At 33.2% G+C, this 22,819-nt stretch overlaps 1 long non-coding RNA gene across 1 annotated transcript in view; it reads right to left on the bottom strand.

Moving 5' to 3' along the window:
- LOC144352766 (uncharacterized) overlaps positions 1 to 22,819 on the bottom strand; it is a 37,492-nt gene that overhangs the window by 14,467 nt on the left and 206 nt on the right. The gene's annotated exons all lie outside the window — the stretch shown is intronic.

Here is a 22,819-nt window from a genome sequence, read left to right as displayed (position 1 = left end):
TGACTTATCAATGGAATGGTCATCAAGACAAATAACCAGAATAGCAACCAGATTGACTTATCAATGGAATGGTCATCAAGACAAATCAACCAGAAAAGCAACCAGATTGACTTATCAATGGAATGGTCATCAGGACAAATAACCAGAATAGCAACCAGATTGACTTATCAATGGAATGGCCATCAAGACAAAAAAAACAGAATAGAAGCCAGATTGACTTATCAATGGAATGGCCATCAGGACAAATCAACCAGAATAGCAATCAGATTGACTTATCAATGGAATGGCCATCAAGACAAATCAACCAGAATAGCAACCAGATTGACTTATCATTGGAATGGCCATCAAGACAAATCAACCAGAATATCAACCAGATTGACTTATCAATGGAATGGCCATCAAGACAAATCAACCAGCATAGCAACCAGATCGACTTATCAATGGAATGGCCATCAGGACAAATCAACCAGAATAGCAACCAGATTGACTTATAAATGGAATGGCCATCAAGACAAATAACCAGAATAGCAACCAGATTGACTTATCAATGGAATGGCCATCATGACAAATAACCAGAATAGCAACCAGATTGACTTATCAATGGAATGGCCATCAGGACAAATAACCAGAATAGCAACCAGATTGACTTATCAATGGAATGGCCATCAAGACAAATCAACCAGAATAGCAACCAGATCGACTTACCAATGGAATGGCCATCAGGACAAATCAACCAGAATAGCAACCAGATTGACTTATAAATGGAATGGCCATCAAGACAAATAACCAGAATAGCAACCTGATTGACTTATCAATGGAATGGTCATCAGGACAAATAATCAGAATAGCAGCCAGATTGACTTATCAATGAAATGGCCAACAGGAAAATAACCAGAATAGCAGCCAGATTGACTTATCAATGGAATGGCCATCAAGACAAATAACCAGAATAGCAACCAGATTGACTTATCAATGGAATGGCCATCAGGACAAATAACCAGAATAGCAACCAGATTGACTTATCAATGGAATGACCATCAGGACAAATAACCAGAATAGCAACCAGATTGACTTATCAATGCAATGGCCATCAGGACAAATAACCAAAATAGCAGCCAGATTGACTTATCAATGGAATGGCCATCAAGACATATAACCAGAATAGAAACCAGATTGACTTATCAATGGAATGGCCATCAAGACAAATAACCAGATTAGCAGCCAGATTGACTTATCAATGGAATGGTCATCAAGACAAATAACCAGAATAGCAGCCAGATCGACTTATCAATGGAATGGTCATCAAGACAAATAACCAGAATAGCAACCAGATGGACTTATCAATGGAATGGCCATCAAGACAAATAACCAGAATAGCAGCCAGATCGACTTATCAATGGAATGGCCATCAAGACAAATAACCAGAATAGCAGCCAGATCGACTTATCAATGGAATGGCCATCAAGACAAATAACCAGAATAGCAGCCAGATCGACTTATCAATGGAATGGCCATCAAGACAAATAACCAGAATAGCAGCCAGATCGACTTATCAATGGAATGGCCATCAAGACAAATAACCAGAATAGCAGCCAGATTGACTCATCAATGGAATGGCTATCAAGACAAATAACCAGAATAGCAACCAGATTGAATTATCAATGGAATGGCCATCAGTACAAATAACCAGAATAGCAACCAGATTGACTTATCAATGGAATGACCATCAAGACAAATAACCAGAATAGCAGCCAGATTGACTTATCAATGGAATGGCCAACAGGAAAATAACCAGAATAGCAGCCAGATCGACTTATCAATGGAATGGCCATCAAGACAAATAACCAGAATAGCAGCCAGATCGACTTATCAATGGAATGGTCATCAAGACAAATAACCAGAATAGCAACCAGATTGACTCATCAATGGAATGGCCATCAAGACAAATAACCAGAATAGCAACCAGATTGACTTATCAATGGAATGGCCATCAAGACAAATAACCAGAAAAGCAACCAGATTGACTTATCAATGGAATGGCCATCAGGACAAATAACCAGAATAGCAGCCAGATTGACTTATCAATGGAATGGCCATCAGGAAAATAACCAGAATAGCAGAATTATCCTTTCTTTTGCAACCAAATCTCAAATGTGTCAAATGAGATCAGTCTAGGGAAATACGGATGAAATTTATTGACTCTGTTGATAATGTGAAGACCTGGTCTGTTAAGAACTCTAGATAGACATAAAAATAATACTTGACTATTGAATTTCATCTGCGCAGGACTAGAAAGTCTTCAACATAGTTATTTAGACATTAATTATTAAACACAATTTTTGACAAAACTAGCAACACTCAATTTTTAAAAAAATACTTGCATATTGTGTATTATAATGCATAATTAGGTGGCCAACTAAGAAGTCTTCAATTGAAAGTAATAATTACTAATTTATAAACAATTCCCTTAAAAAACAACCCATGGCACAGTCTCCGTTAGTTATCGAATTTAAGATATATAGTTTTGTTTATAATAATCTGAAAAAATCCATAATGTCTAATGTATGTACCAAGTTTGAATAAAATCTATCCATAAATGCCAGAAATGCTTGATATTTGATGATTTTTTTAGCACAAAAATGGCCACCATTCAAACCAATAAATCTGTAATCTATGACATGATTTATAATGAATATTTAAAATTTGAACATAATCAGCCTAAGCAAGTCATGCAAGGCAAAATATGGCACTACAACAACATTCATTAAAACAAAATGGCTGCCAGTCGGCCATTTTGAATCTTACATGTATCTGAAAAACAGAATGATGTGCATCAAGGTCCTATAATGTCCATCGTATATACAAGGTTTGAACAAAATTCATCTGTAAACAGCCGGGAAATGCTTGATTTTGATGATTTTTTTAGCACAAAAATGGCCACAATTCGGCCATTTTTAATAGGATCGTCAAACCAATATATCTGTATATCTATGACATGATCTATAATGAATATTTAAAATTTTAACATAATCAGTCAAAGCAAGTCAGAGATATGGCACTAGAACCACATTCATTAAAACAAAATGGCCACCAGTCGGCCATTATTAATCTTATCTGAAAAACAAAATTATGTGCATCAAGGTCCTATAATGTGTAACGTATATACCAATTTTGAACAAAATCCATCTGTAAAATCCATTTAGCACAAAAATGGCTGCCATTCGGCCATCTTGAATCAGATCGTGAAACAAATTGACGTGCATATGTACAATATCATGTATGATGTATGTGTGAAGTTTGATTGTGATTGGTCCAGGCATTTCTAAGAGATACAGGTAACAGGCAATACATAAGTCCCCGTTTTCGGACTGCATCCGAACAGATACTAACAAATTAAGCATGATTGTGTGATTTCTGCTGAACTATACAAATATATATATATATATATATATATATATATATATATATATATATATATATATATATATATATATATATATATATATATATATATATATATAACCCAAGTCTTGGACAAATGAAATCATAAATCACAAATGTACCAAACCTTTATCAATCAATCACTGCCAGGTCAAAGGTTATAAATTATGATGCATTGTACTAATAACTGAATCACGATTCTGTGAGAAATAAAAAAAAAACAAGAAGAATTGATATAAACAATACATCATGACAGAAGATAGTATCAATTGGTAAGATTCTATCTGTGATATTAATAGGGGGGATGACCACTGCATAATATACAGAGGCAATATTTTTTCGACTAACAAATGTCCTTAGCAGCTGAGTTACATTATTATCAAGCACTAGACAATCCCTTCATACATTTCAATTAGAAAATCACAAATTTGAACAGCGATATCCAGTGGTTGACCTCATGAACTGTAAACATGTTAAATGTTTTAGAGCAATTAGAATTATGAGTTGTTGTTTTTTTTTTCAATTGGCAGGTAACACACACCAATGACACAATCCCAAGGGAGGCACTAGACAAAAGTAAATGCTATAATACCAGTAGAGTGCAAAATATAAACCAATTGAATAATGATTAATTCACATTTACTTTCCAATTCCTAATGTGTTATTCATAACCACGGTTCTTGTGTACATCAAAAAAGCCAGCAAAAATACAGCAAATCGTTTTATTTCACCAAAAAAACAAACATTTTGCATCTCTGGAAAAATTCAATGAATAAACACATACATTAATAAAAAGAAGTTTCTGGTCAATGTGCTTTCCAAAATTGGTGAGTGGTGGTTTTTTTTTTTTTTTTTTTCAAAACTGTCATCAAAATTGTGTTTTTCAAAAAATAAATAAAGAAACATTAATTATTGTCTTAGTTTGAAATATAAAGAAAGAAAAAATTAAATAAAAAAAAATTTGAAAGAACTCCCTTGTGCTAAGGGTATTGGAGGCATGAAGGCATGAAGTACAATTGAGGAATACTGTATTTACTATATTAGAAGTACATCTTGAATACACATAAAGCAACAATTTATGGGCAGGTGATATGTTAGTCATATCTCTTGTCTCCATTATAGCACGAGTTACATGTCCTTATATGCAAGTGTTGAAATATTATACTTATGCATATTAATGAGGTCATATGACCTCATTTATACAAGATAGGTAATTAATATTCATGGATTTCAACCTTGAAGTAATCAGATCCGTGGATTATCCAAATGCACCTGTGTACCAAGTTTTCATTGAAATCTGATAAGATATTGGTGGAAAAGCTAAAATTGGCATATTATAATATTATCATGAATGAAAATAATCAGCTAATTATACATGACAAACTTCCACAGGTTAATATTACTAAAAAGAATCCAACACAGTAAACACCCTCGTATGGTAGCTGTACTGAACCTGCCTGCAGGGAATATATATATATATACTATGGATCATGAGAATGATAACCAATTGTGTAAGTCATGTAAAAGAATACTGCACTTTGAGTAAATTTGGAAATAATATAACAAAAATATCAGCTATTGTAGATTTTAACTGAACTGTCAAACAGATTTTTTGAAACATACAGAGCTATATAACTATACATCGCTGTTCCAAAGAGTTTCTCTTGTAATTGATAATAATAAAGTCAGACAGATTCCCTATTGGTTAAGATACATGAACTACAAGTGCATGTATATACAAGCCATGCATGGCACAGTCCCCGTTAGTTATCAAATTTAAAATATATAGTTTTGTTTATGGTAATATAGGTGGAATATAACCATGTCAGGAATATGATTTTTTTAACATTAAAATGATTGACAGTTGTATCTGATCGTCAAAAAAGTACTTGTCCATATTGAGAGATATTGCTCTGGAACAGCATTCAAAATCAGCCATTTTGAATACATGTATATATATAACATGATGTATAACGAATATATAAAATTTGAATATAATCAGTCAAACCATTTAAAAGATATGGCTCTAGAAGCCCAATCATTAAAACAAAATGGCCACCAGACAGCCATTTTGAATCCGATCTGAAAAATAAATGATGTGCATCAGGAAACTGTAATGTCTAACATATGTACCAAGTTTGAACGAAATCCATCCATAAATGCTTGATATTTGATGATTTTGTTAGCACAAAAATGGCCACCATTTGGCCATTTTGAATAGGATCGTCAAACCAATATATCTGTCTATCTATGACTTGATGTATAATGAATATTTAAAATTTGAACATAATCAGTGAAAGCAAGTCAGAGATATGGCACGAGAATCACATTCATAAAAACAAAATGGCCGCTAGTCGGCCATTTTGAATCTTATTTCAAAAACAAAATTATTTGCATCAAGGTCCCATAATGTCTAATGTATATACCAAGTTTGAACAAAATCCATCTGTAAACAGCCGAGAAATGCTTGATTTTGAAGATTTTTTAGCACAAAAATGGCCGCCATTCGGCCATCTTGAATCAGATTGTAAAACAAAATGATGTGCATCAAGGTCCTATAATGTCTAATGTATATACCAAGTTTGAACAAAATCCATCTTAACAGCTGAGAAATGCTTGATTTTGAAGATTTTTTAGCACAAAAATGGCCGCCATTCGGCCATCTTGAATCAGATTGTAAAACAAAATAATGTGCAGCAAGGTCCTATAATGTCCAATGTATATACCAAGTTTGAACAAAATCCATTTGTTAACAGCTGAGAAATGCTTGTTTTTGATGATTTTTAGCACAAAAATGGCCACCATTCGGCCATCTTGAATCAGATCGTGAAACAAATTGATGTGCATATGTATACTATCATGTATGATGTATGAGTGAAGTTTGATTGTGATTGGTCCAGGCATTTCTAAGATACAGGTCCGGACGCACGCACGCACGGACGGACGGACGGACGGACGGACGGACGGACGGACGGACGGACGGACAGACGGACGGACAGACGGACGGACGGACGGACGGACGGACGGACGCACAGACACATGGAGGTCAAAACATAAGTCTCCGTTTTCGGACTGTGTCCGAATGGGAACTAAAAATGGGGAGGGGCAGTCAGGCAAACCAAGTTTAATATACATAGAAAAGTGCATTTGCAACTTCACATTTCATAAAAGTTATTGATACAATTATTTTCGTTTTGGAATATTTGTTTGTTGTTGACACTCAATGAATCTCATGCCATGCATGAAAGGTACAGACTAAATGATTGCTACAAACATTTCTTTTTTTTGTAGTTTATTGTCAAAATACCAATCTTTCTAGAGCTAGGGGAACATAGCTCACAGAGAACTACACCTTGATTTCAACAATGAGAAATGATAATATCATGTACTTGATTTGGTTATAGCCGCTGCTACAGAAGATATTACTGATATTCAAGTATACCTTTGGGTAATCAAGTAATTGAACAAAACATACCCTCCATTAACAGCAATATTTTCAACTCATTGGGGTGAAAAAAAGTGTGGAAAATATACTTGCAAATCACCCATACATCTGAAATTAAATTTTAAGTGGTTTGAATCTGGTTTAAATTTAAATGTGATTTTTCACACTTTCAGTTATAATGGGTCCATTACCATTAAGATAGAGAAACATTTCAGAAAATAAAAAGGTTAGGTCATCAGAATACAAGCTTGAATTATCTTGTGTGCAGTTTCAATGGTAACAGTATTCAATCACAATTGCTCACTTTGACATTGACTGAGAAAGCTTAATTAGTTATTGAGATAATTTAAATTATTGAAAATTTTTAATTTTATTTGCACATTTCATGGAGATTTTTACATTATTTCAACAAAAAATTGTTTTTGTGTCCATGAATAAGAGATTTAGACATCCATTCCATGCTGCAAGCATTAATGTTTGTAAAATTACAGAAAACAATACATATTGAAGATTCACATTATGGTATACACACATACTTACATGTATTGTATAATCAAAGAGATTTACAGGAGAATTGTAGGCACAATGACAATACATTACATCACATATCATAACATCTTGTCTGCAGCAATATGAATTGTAACCAACTGTCCATTTGTAACTGTACATATAAACACGCAGCAATGTAAATACCACGTTAAATGCAAACATGGACAAGATGTGTTAATCAAACCAACGCTCGTACATCGCACAAAATCATGCAGCTACAAGCCATGACCACTGGGCATCCCCAAAAAGGATTTTTACAAGCATGCAGAGATCATTAACCCATTTATGCAGATCCATGTCTCACAACGTAATTGTGACACATAAATATTTTGTTTAAAAACTTGGGTAATGTTATCAGAATTACCACAACACTAAATATAGACTGCAAATGCATTGACGGTCACAATTGAACTGTACAAGACTGGGTCCACAGCATTCTTCAAAGCTATATTGGTTAGAAATAGGTTTGATTGCCCTGTGCACGAAACTCGCACCAAATGAAATCTTCATCACATATCTATATTATATATGAATATCTGAGTTGCATACCCTTATCTAATATATCCTTGATGGTACAAATAAGAATGGACAGTGGGGGAGGGGGGGGGGTATGCAAGAAATGTTAATGTTTGCCACTGATCCAAATTTACTATGGGTGCAGGAATTTGGATAGTAAATCTTTCTTAATCATTAATTGTCGCGTTGGAATACAATTCAAGATTGCTGACCTACTACGAGTTTCAATAATCATTGAATAAAGCAAAACACAGCATGTTAATTGAGAACTCAATCCTTAAGCTTTCACAGATTTGGAAAAAATATTTTGATCCTTTTAATTAAATATCTGACCACTGTTTGATTTTATTGCACGGTTTGATTTAAAAATATCACATGGCCTAATTCTACAAAATCATTCAATTAAGATTCCTTGTCCTTGCCGTGCTTAATGTCAGTATGTTGTTATAATCTTCAAGAGCCAATCAATTTCAAAGTCATCCACTTCCTGTCACATGACTAGAAGTAATCTCTCTCTAATCAATTGTGAAACGGATTCTTCCTTCTCATTAAATTACATGCTCAGCATAAATTCATAGAATGGTTATCTGTAATATTTACACTGATAAGCATTTTCACATGTTGGTACCAGCAAAGCATGATCATCATAACTAATAAATTTAATACTAATCATTTAAAAGTTGAGGACTATTGTTATATTGAGCAAAAATGTTTCGATTGTGATGCAAATACTGTGTTATTAATATGATTTTAAGTATATTGCTGGCTCTCTGAAAACGTTTGACTGACACTTGTTGGTGTAAAATCCGCTCCCTACAAATTCTGTGAGTTCATACACGATAGCATGTGTAACAAAGTACAGCACTTAACATCACAAATACAGTATTTGTTCTATTAGTAGTGCATGCAGTTTAATAGAATTGTGTTTATGATCAATATGTATAATATTTTAATCCTGTTTACATAAAATGCAATTTAGGTTCGGGTAGAGATACAGTAAAATCCATATATTTTTTTAAATTTTTATACAAACATGCAATTTGCCAATTTTCACTTATTCACTTGTTTTGAGAATAATTTCAAAAGTCATCTTGATCACTCTACTTGATAATATTACATCTGTATTTTAGGAATACATATTGTCATTCGACATAGCAAGCAATATTATTATTTGGTAGTTTTAGTATTCTATAAATGAACACCTGTCCAACCTGTTAACATAATAGTACTAAGCATAATCAAATCAGCACATATCATGGATAATTCAATTTATTATTGATGATTACATTTGTCGGCATGTTTTTACAACATTGCAATTCAAATCAGTATATGGATCTAGTCAGGACATTCAAAAGTATGTAGTGGACTAAATTGTCAACAAAAGCAGAAGTGTTACTAAAACAGAAATGTGCATACAGTATTTTTGGATTTTGAAACACCGCTTTTGCACGAGACCTTGAATAAAAAAAATATTCATATTTCTGGTCATCATGACCATAATTTTTTTTTGTCAGAAATGAAAAAAAAAATTAACCAAAAACACTTTTCGTAATAAATCAAAACAAAGCACAATTTATCAGATTTGGAAAGAAAAAATGACCAGGAACTTTTTTTTTCTATTTCTATTTGTTATATGACATCTACTTTTGGTCTCAACCCCTTCTCCCGAAAATAACATGTTCACAAATATAGACAATTTAATCTGTTCCAGGTCAGAAATAAAAAGAAACAATTATACAAGACAATGATGATGGTTCCTTTAAATTAATTTTCACCATTTCATTTTTGATGTTTGTCTTATCACGACAAGTGCAATTTAATGGGTTGACTATAAACCAACTACACGTTTTATATACAATATATACAAAGCTATGATTAACTAATATCAACAAGAAATTAATTCGGCCGTAAAATACAAAGATAGGGAACCTCATTAAAAGGATGAGTGATTTAGTTGAAATATGCACAAATTAAAAATCACGATGTAAAAATTCTTTGTTAGATAAGACAAAGAACAACAGTTGATGGTAGAACATCGTACAAATATACATTGCGTGAAAAGAAGTCGACATAAAAATAAAAGAGATCTAGTGAATACATGTATCCTCAATAAAAATCAATCAAAGCTTGGCCAGCACATAATATCTCAGAATGGAAAAGGCCCTGACCAATCGCGTAGCTCTGTTCATAAAGGACAATAACCCCGAAGCTGACCTCAACAGTGGTGTTGTCATGGAAACAACATCATTTTCCCACAAAGAGGATATAGCGTTTCTCAAAGGCTTCAACTGTCCTTTGATATGTTGAAGGTCATAATAGTTCTGATTGAAATTATACACCAGGCAAGGTACAAAAAGCAGTCAGTATTCATGTCTAAAGAAACTGATGGATAATAATTACATGAATGTATGTAAATAACCACTGCCATAGTATTTAGCAGTTAATTATTTCAGAAGCTGAAAAAAAATACTTGTAATTCTTTTAAAATAAAAAAAAAAATGCGTTTAAATGTAACACTCAAAATTAAAAGTTACGTAAAAAAGAACACCAGAATTCATTAAAATATAAACTTTCACAGTATTACATGAATAAGTAAATTTACTGTATGTCTTGCACTTGCAATTCAAAGCCAGGGAAAGAAACATTTACATTGAATGGCCAGAGTTGTTTTTCAGCATGGAACTATTTAAAAAAATAACATTTCCATTATAACTGGATACACATTTTCTGATATCTCCGAGTACAGGACTATTTTGTGCAGTAATTTTTGTCTTCATTTCTCAGAAAAATTATTAGCGACGGTCTTGAACTATATATATATACATAAGGTATATAGCTGTTTTACCGATACAATTGAAAAAAAATTTTCTTTTTCAAATTACAAAATTCATAAAATTGAAGCCTTAGATCGATTAACCAAAAATTGAATACAGAAAAAAAAAACAGATTAACAATAGGTATATACTGTATAGTGGAGAATGTTGTTTTTTTGTCTAAATCTAGGCAGTTACAACCCATTGATATAACATTTGCATAGGTATATACTGTATAGTGGAGAATGTTGTTCTTTTGTCTAAATCTAGACAGTTACAACCCATTGATATAACATTTGCATTCAAATGATACATTACGTGGAATACTAATTAGAAATTTAAGCAATAAATGTTATAGACTGGCAATATAACCATAACTTTCAACTATCAGAGGAATAGTAAACAGAAAAGCAATGAAAAGCTTGGTATATCAACACCGAATTATATCTTAATGAAAAACGATCACCACCACAGATACTACATCAGGGATTGCAAAAAAAGGTGTCAAAAAGGGGGGGGGGGGGAGAAGTAAAATATAATGTAAAATGACCAAACAAAATAAAAGCACATTAAGAATTAATGTAAAGTGGAATTCTAAGCACAAAGCTTTAGTAAGCTCCAAGATAAAGCCCACAAATGATGTAATAGCTGGAGGCAATGATCTGAAATGCAACCCAACTCACGAATTTCTGGCATAATGGCTGTAAACAATGATTTGTTAGAGTGCACTTTGTCTCTTTAGGTATTCGTCATCATGTACTGACACTGTTTTTACTATCATATCATGTCCATCTTGGTTCTTATCGATGCTGATGGCTGATTTTTTCTAGTTTCTCATGGGAGGCATTTCAAGTCCGAAGACTTTGGATTTTGAAACGAGTGGTTTGAATTCACCGTCAAATTCTTAGTTTTGTTTTGAATTTTGCAGTGAGCATCTTATATGCCTGGAATAAAAAGAGGTGTTGTCTTTTTGATTTGAATTTGAAATAATTTAATAGTGATCGGAATGGAAAAATAAAGCAACACTATACAGTATAGCACATAATTAATATCGATAATTTCAACAGTTTTATATTTAAAAACCCATATAAATACACCATAAATCAGTAACTGATTCACAATGACATTAAAGAGAACAATACTTTTTTTTTAACTAGCACCACCATTTTAAATTTCTTCTCCAAGAATGTGTGTCACATCGTAATAAAAATGAGTTCACTCATGAATTAGTTGTTAATTATAGGAGACACTTATTTTGTATGACTTGCCTTATATATGCAGGTCATTCATTTTCTGGTTTTTAATTTTTTGGGTTTATACAGTCCAATGTAATTATTATGCTGGGTACGACCGATATCAGTTGTGGCTACACAAATTGCCACCAAATATCCCATCATTCTAATCAACGCTTCTCCCCTACAGAAATAATGGTGCATTCTCAATATATGAATTCAAGTGCAATATGTTCCTAAACTGGCCACAATAAATGCATTACGTGTGAAAGTTGGTTTGATTATTGAACCTGAACAGCTGACACATCAACGCTATTTCATAATTCCCTTAAAGCAACTACTATATAAATACAGAAAAAATAACTTATTAATAAAAAAACTGAAACTGGTCATGCAGTAACACAGTCATCATAAACACAGACCTTAAACCATCTGGTAGACAATGTAATTACACTCGTACAACATCATGTGCCAAATTTAATCATGTAAGTGTCCTAACCACAAGTATTAATTAACCTTAGATAGTTGCATTGTGCCAGTAAGGGTTTGACCATTACAATCTAGGGGGTATATTTTAAATTCATATAAAGAAAATTTTGAATAAAAAAAATCCTGCACAGGGAAAAAAATCATATACATTTAAAAGAAAAGCAAAAAATTAAGCAACATGATTAAAAACAAATTAACTCAAAATGTGAAGAGACAAAAAATAATTTGCAGTTTTTCTAACCCCCTCCCCCTCATATTAAAAACCCCTGCCCCGGAATAGGCAACTAACTATAATAAGGTTAGTAAAGTACTGTAAAAAAAAAAACTGTTGTTTTCTGAACTCGACCATGTTTTTTCAACTTGCATACCCGTATTGCAGTTGAGGACATCCATTTACACTTGTGTATTTGCGTTCTGTTGCATACCAGGTTTATATAGATACAGTGGGAGATTAAGGATTAATTTTTATACATGGCACTGTACAGCATGATTGGATGAGATTAATACAAATCTTTAAATTTCATGTCCGCTTATATGCACAAGTCAATAAAATGTGTGTTATACTGGTACAGTAGTAGCGACCATTCAAAAGACTTCATTAAAAATGTCTTTATAGGCAGGTGGTCTTTATACAGAGATTGGATTAATTCTTTATGGATCATCAACTTGTGCATTTGACATATCTGTCCAGAAAATAATGAGATGGTACTATTGCACCAAATAATATAAAGCTAGTCCCATAATCCAAGTGGTCTTTACACACAGGTTGCCGTGTAAGCTATAGTGATGGTCACTAACTGTAGCTGTAAATTTTCAATTCCTCAAAAAAAAAAACAAGTCATCAAGTCATGCTAGAGTCCCTGTTAGTTAAATAGTAAAAACAGAAATTTTTGAATCAGGACACAAAACAAATTACATGATGCATAATGTAGTTTTAAAGTTTGATTGCGATCAGTCAATCTGTGCCAGAGACATGGCTCTAGAACAGCATTTGATTCAATCTTTTTGAATCCAATATGAAAAAAACATCATGGTCTGTTAACATTAAAATGGCAGCAATTTGACCGTCTTGAAATTGATGGCAGAACAAATAAACATGCATATATGCAACAAGACGTATGATGAAAGATACAGCTCGAACAGATACAAACGCACACTCCATAAGTCCTCATTTGTTCGATCATGACACATGGGCAGCAAGTTTATTATGTAATTAATGGTTTATATATCGCTTGGTGTAATAGTGTGTATGCAAAATAATTATCGCTCGATGATATTGAGTACAATGAGCGAGAGGAAAGAGTACAAAAAATGTATTTTCTGACTGAATTAGAATCAGTCACTGACAGCAATGGAGAGTGAAGACAAAAAAATATTTCCACTGGCATTGCAGGCTGTTATATGTCTCTAAATAACGACTATAAGCAAGAAAAGGTAGAAGTATAGTAAAGGTTACCACGAGTATACTGCAAAGTACGTACTCAGGCAGTGCAGAATCGCATCAACTTCTGCTACACATCAGTCGTCATTACGATAACATTACTGCTTTTGTGCATACTTTGCAATACCTTTTAAAGCACAAACTTTTTTATTAGATTAAACTACAGTTTATTTCCTTATTGTATTAAAAAGATGAGGGGTAACAATAGACAAATTGTTTACACAATAAAAATAATATTCCACAAGTCAATGATACAATCCAGGGGATTGAAGAATCCAGTTTAAAAATCTCATTATCATTCTGCCCGAAAATTATTTCTCCAAGAAATAACAGCAATGACGTACAAAATACGTTTTATGAAAAAAAAAAGCTTGTGATCTATGTGGTACAAAGATAACTATGATTATTACAGGAAGTTTTATTATCATTAATGATACATATCAGAAGAAGATCTGAACTTCATAGCGATGTTCATGCATAGATCACCATCCATTTTATAACTGAACCAACATTTACACTCCAACAACAAAGCATACACACATACTAAAAACTAGATTATTCAATAGCAATTTCAGTTATTCGATCTTCTCTAATCATATTAAAACATGGAAACAGTGAACACTAGCCGTGACAATTAAAGAGAAGTGACATGGAGATATCATCTGGGCATTCCATCAGGAATGATAAACTTTTATTAATAGATGCGAAAATATACAACATTTGCCAGGACCCTTGCAGACATTAGTTTCCTGCATGTATGCAACTTTAGCAACATGCACATTTACAGTTCCATGGTAATTTGTGTTATACAGAGAGGCTGTTGAAGTATATATAGATTTTATAGGATAATAACTAGTGGAAACATCTGCAGGTGGACAGAGTTCAAGGGTCAGTCAGCAGTCAGCCACAAGCATTTCAGGCATCAGCTGTTCTGGAAAACCAGTCAGCCTTGGTGACTATGGTTACATCAAAGACCAGGTAATTCACAACTTTTGCTGTATAGACAGTGGTTGTTTAACCTAGGGTAGTGAACTGTAAAATAGTTGGTAACTCAACCAGTTTGATTCAACAGCTGAAGAAAGTATATACTAAAGGAAATTTAATAGAGTGGAAATGAACACAAACAAATAATTGGGAACATTTTAAATAGATGGACAAAGTCTGCAGGCACAATAAAAAAATTAACTTTGTACTAAAATATGTAAATGTTATTCGAACACACATAGGCTTTTCCACCTTTCATGCTTACACAGCTCATTCTTGTTCATTCGCTGTTGAGCGGAGCTTATCATTATGAGTGATTGTCCATCGTTGTCCGTGCCAACTTTTTACTTTTTCGACTTTTTCTTGACAACTACAAGCCTTATTGTTTTGATACTTGGTGCATATGTACTTTAGGTAGACCACTATGTTCATTTTGTAATGACATCTTCAATTCTCTAATTTTGATGAATATTTTTGTCATTTTTGGTAAAAAGTGATATTTTCGACTTCTTGTTAAAAACAGCAAGTCTGATTGCTTTGATACTATACATATAGGTACCTTGATTTGTTCATTTTCTGGTGATAACTTCAGTTTTTTAATTGAAATGTGCATTTCTAACAGCAGAGTTATCTCAGCTGAGATGCTTTTTTGTTTTGGACATGAAAAATATCATTATGACACAATAGTGGCAGCCATCTTGACAAACTACCCCATATTTATTTCATATGATTTGCCTCTGATAACATTTTTACATTCCAAAGATCAAATACACCATACATCAACAATTGCAGGATTACAGCTAATTACTAAATAATACTAAAAGAATTCATAAAATCCTTCAAAGTGAAAAAAAGAATTCTTAAACATTCTGTAAATTTATATGCACACGACTTTGTACATATTTTGTGAAGTTTTGAATAGATATATTTAAATATCCTATTATGTAGAGTTTTAAATTCCTCAACTTGTAGATTGGATCCAAGGCAAAAGACTAGCTTATTTATGTGACCACGCCAGAGATAGCATTCTAAATAGTAGTATTACAGGGATTTTTTTAAACAAGGGCACATGACGCAGTGTCCTAGGGAGCAGATCCTCTGACAACCACAAAATTCCGATTGACCAGGGATCACATGTGGCCAGTCTTCAACTGTGACCTGTCTGATAGTAATTTTGGTCCCAAGGAAGCCATAGAATGCTCCATTTTAACTTAGAATTATCAAGAACTCCACACTCTAGAGAGAACCCTATCTCCTCCACTTTGTGGTGGTGCTGCTGAATTGCAATGCTCCCTCTTGCAGTTTTTTTTCTAGAAAAACCCCAGGTAGTACATTACTTTATTAATTTTATTATTATTTATAATGTTTCTTTTGGTGAATTTATTCATACTACAGATTTCTTATTTAATTAATAGTTATGTTTTAACTTTGCTGCACTAAATCAAATCCCAGTGAATATACAAAAACCCAGCTCACTAAAATCAAATGTACGATAGTGAACAATTTTCTTCCTTCATTCATAAATTGTTTGGTTTTATTTTATTTTTTTTATTTGTCAGGCAGAAAGCTGATACAAATCTGATACACACAGTAAATTGCTGTAATATCTAGATATTGCCACTGTAATGTTACAAATATTTTGTACGAAATTTGACAAGAGGCAGCGCCCTCTGGAGATCATTCTCAGAAACAAAAATTACTAAAAAGGTTTCTATTATTAAAGATAGCAATGAGGGGGGGGGGGGCAAATTAAAAATTGATCTGTGATTCAGAAATTTTCTTAAATTTCCTAAGCATGCTACTATAACAACCTATACATCATCTGAAAGCTCAGATATATCCAAATACCATCTTGTATATGTATAAAGAGATTATGCAATAGCAAATTTCGTAAGTGAAATATATCTAAAGGTGGTTTTGCACTTCACATGGTTTCCTCTGTTTTCTGGAGTGTTGCTTTTCTGTGAGCTGCTTTTCATGACAATGTACAAGGAGTGTTGATCTATGCTTTAGTTTATCTAATTACTGCTTGTTAAAACTGTTCAAAGTAATGTTGATCAATTTTCTGTTTGGTTGTAGCTGAATGCAAATCATGCAGATCAAGAAAAAAACAAGACAAAGTTTTCCAGGCTACAGTGGTACAAACGTTCTGTGCAATTCACAGGTCATTCAAATGATTGAAAGTGCTAAAAAACGGTGCTCGAATAGTTTTTAAAAAAATGACAATTATAATAAAATTATTAGGTTTTAGTCCCTAGAACAGCACACACACTACTGCATTCACCTGAATCTAAGCTTTCACAACGTATAGGTTGTAACAGTTGTAGCACGCCTATGCTTGAATCACAGATCAATTTTAACTCATTTTTCTCCTGTTTCTACCATACATGGCATGACATTTACTATTTGTAACTAAAATGTGAAGCTTTTATCCTGATCTCATTTTATTGTAGTGTATGTATTACATGATATATGATGCGTTGTTTGTATTTCGCTATATAATAGAGGATGATTCATATCAAACATATTACTCCCAGTATTGAATGTTTAACATACCTTTGCTATACATAGTGTCCTTTAGTGACAAAGTGCTTCTGTGACATGTCAAAATAATGCAAATAAGTGATTCTGTGAAACGACTGGTTAATGCTCATCTTGGCTGTTTCTGCTAGTGTCCTTGTTTATTCGCAAAGCATGTATTACATGTGTTTTACATTTTGTAGTATGGCAATAATTCCAAGCACCCACTGTTTTCTGTCATCGGCTTAAAGCGGAATGCACGGGAATTGAGTCCCAATCGACGATAACACACACTAAAACCGCAAAGGCTCATGGGTAGATGCTTGTTTGTAAACAATGACACACTATGGCCATATGACGCATGCGCAGCTGACGACTCCCTTGTTTTAACGTTTCATTCACACACCTGGAAATCACGAGGTCATACAATCTTCATCACCATATATACCGTATAGATAGCATGCATACTTAGTACTTGACTTAATCCTTGGTATGTTTCTAACTAGCTAATTAACATGCAGAAGTAAATTCAAGTTTTTTGAACCACCACATTTTATCATTAGAATATAATGTCATTTAAAGCGGGAGGGTCGTCACCTGCGCACGCGGGGGGAATTGAGGCGCGGGGAATTGAGTCGCAAGCGATTATAACAACACATGCTAAGAATGCAAAGGCTCATGGATAGACACTTGTTTTTAAAAAATGACACGCTATGGCCACCTGATGCATGCGTAGGTGACAACTTCCCCGCTTTAAATGCATAATTGATATGTGAAATTTTTATCAATATTTAATCAGATCTTACACTTCCTATATGTACATATAGATTTTTAATTCAAGGCATATATTTAAAATAATTTATGGAAGACGCAAACATACCACATCTCGTTCTAATAGAGCATGTGACCATTTGTTGGGTGTAGAGAAATCATTTCCTTGACATAAGGGGGATTGGCAGTGTATCTTCCACTACATCACCATGATAGACTTTCAACTACTTGAAGAGTTATGTATTTTAGTCAGTTTTATATTATAAATTTTATTGTTACAAGTTTACATTGTTATATTGTACTTCAGAGTTAACGTCATGCCTCAGTATTAACCAGTTTATTTACCTTTTGCAACATGTATCAACTTTGTTGGGGCACACCAGTGTTTTTGGAGCCAAGTGGCTGGATTTCAGTTAACATGTGATGGTGTTCAAGTAACCAATGCCAAAATTGTACCAAAGATTTAATTTAAACAGTTTTTACCAATACTACAGTGCAAGCCTGTTTCAGTACAAGTACAGGAGCAGACATGGGTGAGGCTCTTGAGAAACAGAATGTGTGTAAACAGACAGTATGGCAAAAAAAAGCCCCAAAATGTCGAGCTATGTATCCATATACTAAAACACATATGTACAGTATTTTCTTGTACAGCCAATTTTAGGCAACTCATTTTGCACAAAAAAATTGAATCAAAACTTGTATGATTATCTTTCCATTTCTTCACAGGTACACTTTCATACATAGTGCATGTGGGATAGTTATGTCAAATTATGGGAACAGATACGCTTTACGAGTTGTGTTTCATTTGGTCATAACTATCCAACAATATACTATCATTTGGAATTGTGGTATGGTCTATGGCTGCCAGTCAACCATCTTTGATTGACACAAATCGTTTTCACCAGCCTACAATATTCGGCCGATTCCCACTATAAACCTATATTCGTTGTCAACGAAATCTAACAAAACAGTGCATGCTCTGATGAGTTCGTTAATAAAACTCGAAGACAGAGTGTTGCGATGTTGTGTTGGAAATCAAAGCAAAATCACACAGCAATATCTGTCTAAATTTGAAATTGATGAAAGTAATTACACTGATTGACAGATCCAGGATCCAGGCACGCCCAATCAAATCATTCAATTTAACTGAGTTCAAATACAGTTTTTGCCGACACGATCACGCACAAGTTCGTGGGAACAGCAATGGATGGTTGGTTTCAGCGAAATTGTGCGAATCAGACTTTTTGGTAGAACATGATTGTCTGTGAACCAAATTAGAGATATAAGCAAAAATGTGCAAAAATGATCGATTTTCGTCAAGCAAATCAACTTTTGTTGATGTGCTAGAAAACAATTTTCTGTGAACCAATTTGGACCTACGGTAATTGGAAATATAAGCCAAAATGTGCAAAATCAGACAAAAATTGCAGATTTTCTTCAAACAGACTGGCTACCAGTGGAGCATCTTGAATTTGATTGTGAAATAATCAACTTTCCTTGATGTGCTAGAAAACAATTGCCTGTGAACCAAGTTTGAACATAAACTGGAAGTGTTAATTTGAGATATAAACATAACTGTCAAAAAAAAGAGATAATTACTGATTTTTGTCAAACAAAATGGATGCTGGTCATCCATACTGCACAGAATCTCCACAAAAATCAATTTCCAGCTTCATGAAATAATATACTGCCGATGTACCAAATCGGAATAAACTTTAATTGTATTCTCAAGTTACCAGTATAAGCAAAACGAACAAAATCAAGTATCAAGTACATGTGGCCAATTTAAAAAAAAAAAAAATGAACAATACTAAATGTGCCTTAGTATGCTAACAGGCATAACCCATATTCTAAGTTTGAATAGAATCAGCGATCCAACCTGGAAATAATGCTCTACACATATAAAAAGGGGTCAAATATGGCCAACAGTTTACCATTTTGTATCTGAACAGAAAAGGAAATCAGTGATGAACTTCTGAGATAATGCGACAGACAAACGACAGACAGAATGCCCCCAGGGCAGTCAGGGGCTAAAAAGTGATTTTCAGAGGATTTGATATCATATTATACAATTGTATTGGTTGTCAGGCATTGTCACCTTAGAAGAGGTTTTACATGTATAAAGTACTGAATAAATTATAAAACATAAATACATTCAGTCTGTCAATTTATACACTAGGAATTTCTAAAGTTTAATATAATTTCTCAAGTTTAATAAACTAATAATAATATATAAGCACTTTTGTTTTGGAATAATGGACTCTTATATCTACACAATAATAATATAAGATGTATATCATCCCTATGTCATAATAGGAGGAATCATAGACCATTTTTCTTATATTATTATTATAGCTGGAAGTGGAAACAATAAATTCCAGCCATCCAGACCTATATGAGTCAACATGCTCCAATGTGTTGTCATCATTATTTGGCAAACATGAATAGTCATTACTTGACATTCACTTTTCTTGTTTCATATTGATTGTAGTAGCAATGTTGAACATGACTGAATCAGAATCACGTCACAACATATATAATCACACAGGCAAGAAGTTTGTTAATGTGAATTAGAACTACAAGTAGGAAAAGATGTATAATAATTAGCTTATTACAAGAATACCACAAAATATGTACTCATCGTATCAACCTCCACTACAGGTTGATTGATACATGCATACTTTGTTGAATTCTTGTTTAACTTCATAGTATTACAATTTTATGAAAGACCACGGAAAATTCTGAATATTCAGCTCAGCCTTAATGCTCCACAGATTTGCTGCAGGTTAAATTTTGAATATATTTGCTGTTGGACTTGGTAGATTACAGCTCCAGAAATATTGAACCAAACATTGGTGACACTGTTGCATGATACGGATGCAAAAGAATTCACTTGCATAACACACAGCAAACAACATCACATGCTCCCCTATGTAAACATTTTGTTGTTGTTTATTTCAAGCATGGAGTTGACATCCCGCTATTGTTTACATTTTAAGTGAAAAGCACCTAGCTGTACCTTAACGCACAAATGCATGAAAGATGATTCAAAAGTGAAGCCAGACCCCAAAATAACTTGTTTCTTCAATTTTTTCAAAGTTCAGAATCTAATCTTCTAAAATCTGGTGATTGGGACAAAGTTTCGAAATATAGAAAAGCATGATATGAGTGTATACAGAAACCAGCAAAATTATAAACATGAATTACACTCTACAATTTTTTAGAAAAAAAAACTGGACTAAAGGATTTAAAACATGATCCCAATGATGTTTTTTCCATTGGAAAAGTAGAATCATATTGAAAAGTTACTCATCCTCAACGATGTTCAATTATTCATACTGTGAAATACCGTCAAAATATCAAATTATAGCTGCGATCATTCAAATGTAAGTTGAACCAAGACAAAGTCTGAAATATTGATGTGTTTTAGCTGAGAAGGGACATATAATACCGGTATTTGAGTAAAACATGTACAGGATTGAGTTGATGTGGATGGAGTATGCCAAACATACCATGACATTATCAGCATATGACATGACAGGTTGTCAAATGTCAATGCATTAATTAACACTAAAACAGCATTTTGTCTGGCGAGATATGAATCATAGGTGTGTTTGTTAATTAAGTTGAATTGTCTAGTTAGACATTAAAATGCTTTCTATAATTATTATTCCATTTGCTGTATTAATTCTGTACAGCAATAACTTTGATGTTTAGTTTTGATTATTGATATTTCCATCATATTATATTTGACTTATGACGTTATCACAACGATCAGTTATTGGTTTAGAACCGACCTATCACAACTTGAGTTTCTAGTCATGTGACACTTGAGAACCTTGTGGTTCCGCCATTATTATTTTTGTTGTTTTACCAATGGATGTATTTTCAAGCTGATGTCGATGTCGATGTTTCGCATTTCTATATAGTTCAATAAATATCAATCCTGATGTTTGAAGTACTGAAACTTTCCGACTTCGTTAATTGTTCTGACTCATAGTATACAGTGGCTATACTTCGAGCCAAATCACAGCCACACATTTATTAAAATCACAATATGAATAAGTTTGAGTATTTTAAAATGACTGTTTCATATTGTATTTTGACAGAAACACCAGAAACATTGTATGTGCAGTAAAAATGTTCATTCACAAAACAAATATAAAAGAAATATAAACATGTCCTGAATTCACCTATACATACAGATATTTCAAACACACATGTGCATTGGCGTTTTCATTATTTTATTTCAGAATCCTGCTAGATTTGCTGCCAAAAAAACAATGCGTTTACATCACAATAAACCATACCATTTTTTTTTGTATTTATAAATCCAACAAATTGAACATGCTCTCAAAGCATGCTTGCAAAGAAATGCATTTTAGGCACATTGTATACGTCACATGGGATTCATTTCACACACGATACAGAACGACTAACCCAATTCTTTCAAAGTTTGAAACTGCTAGCAGAGCTGAGTTCAAAATTAGTGTTTAATTTAAATTGGGTAATCCTGTGTTGAAAACATCTAAATATAAAAATAAATTTAAAGACATAAAATTGGTTACAGTTGCATTTTTATAAAAGTAGATAAACGCTGCTGGTTTTAATTTATGCA

Source organism: Saccoglossus kowalevskii, chromosome 2 (genome assembly GCF_978046115.1).
Source record: "Saccoglossus kowalevskii chromosome 2, keSacKowa6.1, whole genome shotgun sequence".
NCBI classification, from domain to species: Eukaryota; Metazoa; Hemichordata; class Enteropneusta; family Harrimaniidae; genus Saccoglossus; species Saccoglossus kowalevskii.
The sequence above is the reverse complement of the archived record's forward strand: the minus strand, read 5'-3'. Positions and strand labels throughout refer to the sequence as shown.